This window comes from Callorhinus ursinus, unplaced genomic scaffold (genome assembly GCF_003265705.2).
Source record: "Callorhinus ursinus isolate GAN/ISIS: 27379988/994484 unplaced genomic scaffold, GSC_fseal_2.0 scaffold44, whole genome shotgun sequence".
Classification (NCBI taxonomy): Eukaryota; Metazoa; Chordata; class Mammalia; order Carnivora; family Otariidae; genus Callorhinus; species Callorhinus ursinus.
The window spans coordinates 13115841-13126491 of record NW_027397106.1 but is presented as its reverse complement, the minus strand read 5'-3'; positions in this window follow the sequence as shown (position 1 = coordinate 13126491).

The following is a 10651-nucleotide window of genomic DNA, read 5'->3' as shown; positions in this document are numbered from 1 at the left end:
ATGTCTTTCTTCCTTTAAAATTTTAGGAGGCACTTTTTTCTAACAGACCAAAATATGCCCAAAATCTAGTGTGTGGCACTGATCTATGCACTAGCCTGATCATATTTGATCATATTCTGCTTTTTTTGTATTGTTCTGTTTTTGTTTTTATCTTTTTCTTTTTTTCTCTCTTTCTTTTTTCTTTCTTTCCCTTTCTTTTCCCCTGGTTTTAGGTCTTTTCTGATTTGTATAGAGTATATTTGCTGGGGACGTTGTTAACCTGTTAGCATTTTGTTCTCTCATTCATCTCTTCTCCTCTGGACAAAATGACAAGACGAAAAAAATCACCTCAGCAAAAAGAACAAGAGGTAGTACCGTCAGCCAGGGACCTACTCAATACGGACATTAGTACGATGTCGGACCTAGAGTTCAGAATCATGAGTTTAAAGATACTAGCTGGGCTTGAAAAAAGCATGGAAGTTATTAGAGAAACCCTTTCTGGAGAAATAAAAGAACTAAAATCTAACCAAGTCAAAATCAAAAAGGCTATTAATGAGGTGCAATCAGAAATGGGGGCACTAACTATTAGGATAAATGAGGCAGAAGAGAGAATCAGTGATATAGAAGAGCAAATGATGGAAAATAAAGAGGCTGAGAAGAAGAGAAACAACTACAGGATCACAGGGGCAGAATTCGAGAGATAAGTGATATGATAAGATGAAACAACATTAGAATAATTGGGATCCCAGAAGAAGAAGAAAGAGAGAGAGGGGCAGAAGGTATATTGGAGCAAATAGCAGAGGACTTCCCTAATGTGAAGAAGGAAACAGGCATCAAAATCCAGGAGGCACAGAGAACCCCTCTCAAAAACAATAATAGGTCTACACCCCGACAGCTAATAGTAAAACTTACGAGTCTCAGGGACAAAGAGAAAATCCTGAAAGCAGCTCGGGAGAAGAGATATGTAACCTACAATGGTAGAAATATTAGATTGGCAACAGACCTATCCACAGAGACCTGGCAGGCCAGAAAGGACTGGCAAGATATCTTCAGAGCACTAAACGAGAAAAATATGCAGCCAAGAATACTATATCCAGCTAGGTTGTCATTGAAAATAGAAGGAGAGATAAAAAGCTTCCAGGACAAACAAAACCTAAAGGAATTTGCAAACACGAAACCAGCCCTCCAAGAAATATTGAAAGGGGTCCTCTAAGCAAAGAGTGAGCCTAAAAGCAGCATAGATCAGAAAGGAACACAGACAGTATACAATAACAGTCACCTTACAGGCAATACAATGGCACTAAATTCATACCTTTCAATAGTTACCCTGAATGTAAATGGGCTCAATGCCCCAATCAAAAGACACAGGCTATCAGATTGGATTAAAAAACAAGATCCATCAATATGCTGTCTGCAAGAGACTCATTTTAGACCCAAAGACACCCCCAGATTGAAAGTGAGGGGGTGGAAAACCATTTACCATGCTAATGGACACCAAAAGAACGCTGGGGTGGCAATCCTTATATCAGACAAATTAGATTTTAAAACAAAGACTGTAATAAGAGATGAAGAAGGACACTATATCCTACTTAAAGGGTCTATCTAACAAGAAGATCTAACCATTGTAAATATCTATACCCCTAACATGGGAGCAGACAATTATATAAGGCAATTAATAACAAAAGCGAAGAAACACATTGACAACAATACAATAATAGCGGGGGACTTTAACACCCCCCTGACTGAAATGGACAGATCATCTAAGCAAAAGATCAACAAGGAAATAAAGACTTTAAATGACACACTGGACCAAATGGACTTCACAGACATATTCAAAACAAACCATCCCAAAGCAATGGAATACACATTCTTCTCTAGTGCCCATGGAACATTCTCCAGAATTGATCACATCCTAGGTGACAAATCAGGTCTCAACCGGTACCAAAAGATTGGGATCATTCCCTCCATATTTTCAGACCACAATGCTTTGAAACTAGAACTCAATCACAAGAGGAAAGTCGGAAAGAACTCAAATACATGGAGGCTAAAGAGCATCCTCCTAAAGAATGAATGGGTCAACCAGGAAATTAAAGAAGAATTAAAAAAATTCATGGACACCAATGAAAATGAAAACACAACTGTTCAAAATCTTTGGGATACAGCAAAGGCAGTCCTGAGAGGAAAGTATATAGCAATACAAGCCTTTCTCAAGAAACAAGAAAGGTCTCAAATACACAACCTAACCCTACACCTAAAGGAGCTGGAGAAAGAACAGCAAATAAAGCCTAAACCTAGCCGGAGAAGAGAAATAATAAAGATCAGAGCAGAAATCAATGAACTAGAAACCAAAAGAACAGTAGAAGAGATCAACAAAACTAGGAGCTGGTTCTTTGAAAGAATTAACAAGATTGATAAACCCCTGGCCAGACTGATCAAAAAGAAAAGAGAAATGACCCAAATCAACAAAATCATGAATGAAAGAGGAGAGATCACAACCAACACCAAAGAAATACAAACAATTATAAGAACATATTATGAGCAACTCTATGCCAGCAAATTAGATAACCTGGAGGAAAGGGGTGGATTCCTAGAGATGTATCAACTACCAAAATTGAACCAGGAAGAAATAGAAAACCTGAACAGACCTATAAGCACTAAGGAAATTGAAGCAGTCATCAAAAATCTCCCAACAAACAAAAGCCCAGGGCCAAATGGCTTCCCAGAGGAATTCTATCAGCCATTCAAAGAAGAATTAATACCTATTCTCCTGAAACTGTTCCAAAAAATAGAAATGGAAGGAAAACCTCCAAACTCATTTTATGAGGCCACCATTACCTTGATCCCAAAACCAGACAAAGACCCCATCAAAAAGGAGAATTACCAATATCCTTGATGACCATGGATGCAAAAATTCTCACCAAAATACTAGCCAATAGGATCCAACAGTACATGAAAAGGATTATTCACCACGACCAAGTGGGATTTATCCCTGGGCTGCAAGGTTGGTTCAACATCTGCAAACCAATCAACGTGATACAATATATTAACAAAAGAAAGAACAAGAATCATATGATCCTCTCAATAGATGCAGAAAAAGCACTTGACAAAGTACAGCATCCTTTCTTGATCAAAACTCTTCAGAGTATAGGGATAGAGGGTACATACCTCAATATCATAAAAGCCATCTATGAAAAACCTACAGCGGATATCATTCTCAATGGGGAAAAGCTGAGAGCTTTCCCCCTAAGGTCAGGAACGCGGCAGGGATGTCCACTATCACCACTGCTATTCAACATAGTATTAGAAGTCCTAGCCACAGCAATCAGACAACAAAAAGAAATCAAAGGCATCCAAATCAGCAAAGAGGAAGTCAAACTCTCATTCTTTGCAGATGATATGATACTGTATGTGGAAAACCCAAAAGACTCCACCCAAAACTGCTAGAACTCATACAGGAATTCAGTAAAATAGCAGGATATAAAATCAATGCACAGAAATCAGTGGCATTCTTATACACCAACAACAAGACAGAAGAGAGACAAATCAAGGAGTCGATCCCACTTACAATTGCACCCAAAACCATAAGATACCTAGGAATAAATCTAACCAAAGAGGCAAAGGATCTGTACTCAGAAAACTATAAAATACTCATGAAAGAAATTGAGGAAGACACAAAGAAATGGAAAAACGTTCCATGCTCATGGATTGGAAGAACAAACATTGTGAAGATGTCAATGCTCCTAGAGCAATCTACACATTCAATGCAATCCCCATCAAAATACCATCCACTTTTTTCAAAGAAATGGAACAAATAATCCTAAAATTTGTATGGAACCAGAAGAGACCCCGAATAGCCAGAGGAATTTTGAAAAAGAAAAGCAAAGCTGGTGGCATCACAATTCTGGACTTCCAGCTCTATTACAAAGCTGTCATCATCAAGACAGTATGGTACTGGCACAAAAACAGACACATAGATCAATGGAACAGAATAGAGAGCCCAGAAATGGACCCTCAACTCTATGGTCAGCTCATCTTTGACAAAGCAGGAAAGAATGTCCAATGGCAAAAAGACAGTCTCTTCAACAAATGGTGTTGGGAAAATTGGACAGCCACATGCAGAAGAATGAAACTGGACCATTTCCTTACACCACACACAAAAATAGACTCCAAATGGTTGAAAGACCTAGATGTGAGACAGGAGTCCTTCAAAATCCTAAAGGAGAACACAGGTAGCAACCTCTTCGACCTCAGCCGCAGCAACTTCTTCCTAGCAACATCGCCAAAGGCAAGGGAAGCAAGGGCAAAAATGAACTATTGGGATTTCATCAAGATAAAAAGCTTTTGCACAACAAAAGAAATAGTCCACAAAACCAAAAGACAACTGACAGAATGGGAGAAAATATTTGCAAATGACATATCAGATGAAGGGCTAGTATCCAAAATCTATAAAGAACTTATCAAACTCAACACCCAAAGAACAAATAATCCAATCAAGAAATGGGCAGAAGACATGAACGGACATTTTTCCAAAGAAGACATCCAAATGGCCAACAGACACATGAAAAAGTGCTCAACATCGCTCGGCATCAGGGAAATCCAAATCAAAACCTCAATGAGATACCACCTCACACCAGTCAGAATGGCTAAAATTAACACGTCAGGGAACGACAGATGTTGGCGGGGATGTGGAGAAAGAGGAACCTCCTACACTGTTGGTGGGAATGCAAGCTGGTGCAACCCCTCTGGAAAACAGTATGGAGGTTCCTCAAACAGTTGAAAATAGAGCTACCATATGATCCAGCAATTGCACTACTGGGTATTTACCACAAAGATACAAATGTAGGGATCCGAAGGGGTACGGGCACCCCAATGTTTATAGCAGGAATGTCCACAATAGCCAAACTGTGGAAAGAGCCAAGATGTCCATCGACAGATGAATGGATAAAGAAGAGGTGGTATATATACACAATGGAATATTATGCAGCCATCAAAAGGAATGAGATCTTGCCATTTGCAACGACGTGGATGGAACTGGAGGGTGCTATGCTGAGTGAAATAAGTCAGTCAGAGAAAGACATGTATCATATGACCTCACTGCTATTAGGAATTCTTAATCTCAGGAAACAAACAGTGTTGCTGGAGTGGTGGGGGTTGGGAGGGATGGGGTGGCTGGGTGATAGACATTGGGGAAGGTATGTGCTATGGTGAGTGCTGTGAATTGTGCAAGACCTTTGAATCACAGATCTGTACTTCTGAAACAAATAATGCAACATATGTTAAGAAAAAAGAAAAAGAAGAAGATAGCAGGAGGGGAAGAATGAAGGGGAGTAAATCGGAGGGAGAGACAAACCATGAGAGACGATGGACTCTGAGAAACGGACTGGGGGTTTTAGAGGGGAGGACGGTAGGGGGATGGGTTAGCCTGGTGATGGGTATTAAAGAGGGCACATTCTGCATGGAGCACTGGGTGTTATGCACAAACTTGAATCATGGAACACTACATCAAAAACTAATGATGTAATATATGGTGATTAACATAACAATAAAAAATTAATAATAAATAAATAAATGTATCCATCACTTTCCAAAGTTTCCTCTTGCCTCCTTTATTATTTTCTTATGTTTGTGTGTGTGGTAAGAACACTTAACATAAGGTTTACCCTCTTACTAAGTTATTACAGTATATTATTAGTATATTATTGTTAGCTTAGCTATTATTAGTTATTTTTAGTATATTATTGTTAGCTGTAGGCACTATGCTATATAGTAGATCTCCAGAATTTTTATCATCCATAACTAAAACCTTATGTCATTTGGCCATCACTTCCCCATTTTTTCCCTCCATTCAGGTCCTAGCAACTACCATTTTACTCTCTGCTTCTATAGGTTTGGCTATTTCAGATTCTACATATAAGTGAGATCATAAAATATTTGGCTTTGTGTGTCTGGCTCATTTCACTTAGCACAATGTCCTTCAGATCCAACCATGTTGCAAAGGGCCAAGTTTCCTTCTTTAAAGGCTGAAAATATTCCATTGTGTGTATATATCACATGTTCTTATTGATTCATTTGTCAATAAGCATTTAAGTTGTTTCATATCTTGGCTATTGTGGATAATCCTTCAATGAGCATGAAAGTACAGGTATCTCTTGGAGATCTTGATTTAAATTCCTTTAGATAAATATCCAGTGGGGGTAGTTCTAGATCATACAATAGTTCTATTTTTCAGCTTTCCATATTTTCTATAGTGGCTGCACCAATTTACATGCCCACCAACAGTGTACCAGGGTTCCCTTTTCTCCATGTCTTTACCAACACTTGTCTTTTTTTTTTTTAAATAGTAGCCTTCTTAACAGGCATAAGGTGATAACTTATTGGGGTTTAGATTTGCATTTCACTGGTGATTACGTACGCTGAGCACCTTTTCATATACTTGTTGACTACTTGTATGTCTTCTTTGAGAACTATCTTTTCAGATCCTTTGCTCATGTTTTAATTGGTTTATTATTACTTGTCATCTTTTGCTACTGAATTCTATGAGTTCCTTATATATTTTGAATATTAACCCCTTATCAGATAGTTCGCAAACATTTTCTTCAACTCTGTAAGGTGTCTTTTCATTTTATTGGTTGTTGTTTTTGCTGTGCAGAAGCTTTCAGTGTAATCCCATCTGTTTAGGAGTGGTACATGGAGAGAACAATAAACAAATATATGTCAAGTGGTGGCAAGTGCTATTTAAAAAAAGCAATGCAGGGCAAGAAGTTAGAGAGCATATCTTCTAGGCAAGACATTTGAGAAAGACCTCTCTGTTAAGGTGAAGTTTGAGAGGAGATGAGAATGAAGTGAGGGGATCATGTGGACTTCTAGGTCAAGAGCTACCTAAAAGGTCATGTTTTCTTTGTATAATAAGTGCAAAGTTACTGAAATATGACCAGATTATTGTTTAAGACATGAAACTAGAATATCTAAGTATAATGAGCAAAGAAGAGCATGAGTGGATGAAGACAGAGATGTCAGCAGATTTTGGAGGACCTGGAAAGATTTTAGATTTTTTACTGGAAGCAATGGGCTTTGAAAAGAGGCAGAGGAGGAATCTGACCTGACCTTCATTTTAACATACCATTATGGCTACTGTGCAGAGTACATATACTAGATAAGAACAGAAGGAAAGCAAGACCAGTTAGGAGGCTATTGCAATGTCTTGGTGAAAGATAATGGTGGCCTGGATGAAGATGATGTTGGGGGCAGCAGTGAGAAGAGATCAGATTCTTGACATATTTTGAAGACAGAGCCAAGATTAGTGATGGGTTGGATGTGAGGTGTGAGAGAATAAGAGGAATCAATAATAGGAAGTTAATAGGTACCGAATAGTTTTATCTGCAATGAAATATATATCCTCCAGATTATTGCCTGTGATTATAATTAATTATAACTGATTATTACCAAAATCTCTGTTTGAGAAAACTATTCATAGAAGTCTTCACCCTGGCCCTTCCATGTGTACTAAATTATATCCTTGGGGCAAGCAGATGACAAATAAAATGATAACAGCTAGTATATTTCTTCTCATTAGAGATAGAGAAAATAGAACTATTAAAAATGCAGGCTCTAGAGCTAGATTGCTTTGGTTCAAATATTGGCTTATCTGTTCCAATTTTGTAATACTACATAAATTCTTAAACTCATTTTTAAATAACAGCTTTATTGAGGTATAACTCATATACCATAAAATTCACCCTTTTAAATTATACAACTTGGTGGTCTTTAGTATATTCACAAAGTTGTACAGCTATCACCACTACATAATTCCAGAACATTTTCATCACTCCAAAAAGAAAGTCCATGCCACTAGCATCTACTCCCCATTCCCTCCAGCTCCTGGCAACCACTAACTAATCTGCATTCTATTTCTAGTGCTTTACCAGTTCTGGCCTTTTTGTATAAATGGAGTCAAACAATATGTGGTCTTTTTAAAAAAATTATTTAAATTCAATTTAGTTAACATATAGTGTATTAGTTTCAGGGGTAGAATTTAGTGATTCACCATTTGTATATAATACCCTGTGCTCGTTATATCATGTGCCCTCCTTAATGCCCATCACCAGGTTACCCCATCTCCCCTCCAACAGCCCTCAGTTTGTTCCCTATAGTTAAGAGTCTCCTATGGTTTGCCTTTTTTGTCTGGCTTCTTTTATTAGCATAATTTTCCCAATTCATCTAGATTGTAGCATATGTCAGTATTTCATTCCTTTTTATGGCTGAATTATATTCTATTATTAAACTATTTGACTTTTAGTTTATCCATTTATGGGTAATTTGGGTTGTTATTTTGGGTTGATTTTTTGGTTATTATGAGTAATGCTGCTATGAGCATTCATGTGCAAGTTTTTTGTGGACATTTATTTTAAGTTCTCTTAGGTATATATTTAGTCATATGGTAGATCTATGTTTAATCTTTGTTTTTTTAATTTTATTATGTTATATTAATCACCATACATTACACCATTAGTTTTTGATATAGTGTTCCATGATTCGTTGTTTGCATATAACACCCAGTGCTCCTTTCAGTACTACCCTCTTTAATACCCATCACCAGGCTAACCCATCCTCCCACCCCCCTCCCCTCTAGAACTCTGAGTTTGTTTCTCAGAGTCCATAGTCTCTCATGGTTCATCTCCCCCTCGGATTTCCCCCCCCTTCCTTTTTCCCTTCCTGCTATTTTTTTTTTTTAAACATATAATGTATTATTTATTTCAGAGGTACAGGTCTGTGATTCAACAGTTTTACACAATTCACAGTGATCTATGTTTAATCTTTAGGAACTGCCAAACTTTTCTAAAGTGACTGCACCATTCTGCATTCCCACCAGCAATGTTTCTCTGCATCCTTGTTAATACTAGTTATTATCTGTCTTTTTATTATTATTATTATTATCATCGCCATCCTAGTGAGTTATTTAACTTCTTTTTAAGCCCCAGGTTTCTCATTTGCAAAATGGGATTAATAAAAATATCTACTTCATAGTTTTATTTAAGGCTGGAATGAGAAATATGTGTAATACATAAACATCTGCTATCACATTGCCTAGCGAAATATTGTTTTCAGTGTTGTTATTCTCTTTCCTCAATACTGCAAAGCAATCTTATGATAGTTCTATGAACTGACTTACATACTAATTATTTTATTTCAATTTACAAATAGAAAAATTGAGAAAACAGAAATGGAAATGACATTTCTAAGTATTTAGGACATAACTATTATCTCTCATTATTATGTTGCCAAAAGAAAACCTGTATCTCATGGCAAAATTAAGAGATGAGAGATTAAGAGATATGTGATATAAATCAAGTTAGGCAAAAACCTCACATTTTTTCATTTTAATTGGAAGCATCAGTTTTATGAACTCAATGTATTTTTTTCATTCTAAAAATATGTATATTTCTTAGTATTACCCACTTAGTTGTGTAGAAGCAATTACTAACTAGTAGAAATGGCACCCCTACTGCCATTTTCATCTTCAAACACCATTTCCCGCTAAAAGGAACTAGGTCTCCTTAGAAAAATGGCTCATTCCTCATCTGCGCAATAAATGTATAAGATAAACCTGAGGTATCTTGTCATTTCTGAAATCAAGGAAACTCTAAAAATCTCAAAAAGACACAGAAGACAACATGAAAGGGCACACACTTGCCAAAGATAAATCATTTCAAGCATCAAAATAGTAATTATTCAGATGCATTGAAGCATACCAAACAGATAAAGAAAACATGGGTTTATAATGGTACTTAAAAAAACAATAAAACTCTTTAGCCACCTTAGCATAGTTGCTAAATATCAACTGGTTTTTCTAAAAATTAATAAAGGGGAAGAATCAAATATTTATCTAGCCAGTCTTGCATGTATATATATATAAAATAACTGAATAGTTGACGAGTGAAATTTCTTTTTTATAGAAACTAATACATGTAGGAAGAAGAGAATTCAAAGATAGCCATGTTGTAACTTCTAATGAAATAACAAATCTAGGCAATGATTATCAGTGACTGCCTAAACCATTATGTAAAAGATTAGGACTGTTTTACAAAAGCTAAAATCCCCTGATCCATTTTTTGTAATATTAATATTAACAGTGGAGAAGTCAGACATTATGTTTAGTGCTGCAATAGCCAGAAACAACACTAGTTATAAGCTATTCTAGGTGAAAATACTGTCAAAAACTCAGAAATAGTGAAATTAAAACCACCCACTCAATAAATAGTATTTAGTGAAAGTTTATTGTGCATATAAGAACAGTTCACAAACTAGAGCTTTCAAATTTAAAACTGATAAAAAGCTAGAGGAATGATGTTACAAGGATGGCTTATAAAGTGAAAATGAAGTTATTTAACAGTGATTTACAATGACTGGTTATTACGAGGGGCATCCAGATGGCAGAGTGGTTAAAAGTGATAATCTCATTCTACTTTTAGGAAGATGACTTAAATTTCTTTAATGATTATCAGAGTCAGTTATAAGAAATAATCTGTTTCACTTATGTTCATGAAATATGCTAGATTTAGTTTTGTTTACTTGACTTAAATAGTTTTGTCTGCTCCAGGAATTTTCAAGTCTGGCCTCTATTCTGTATTTAATTTTAACAGTATTGAACCTGAATCCAATCAAGCTTCTAAAT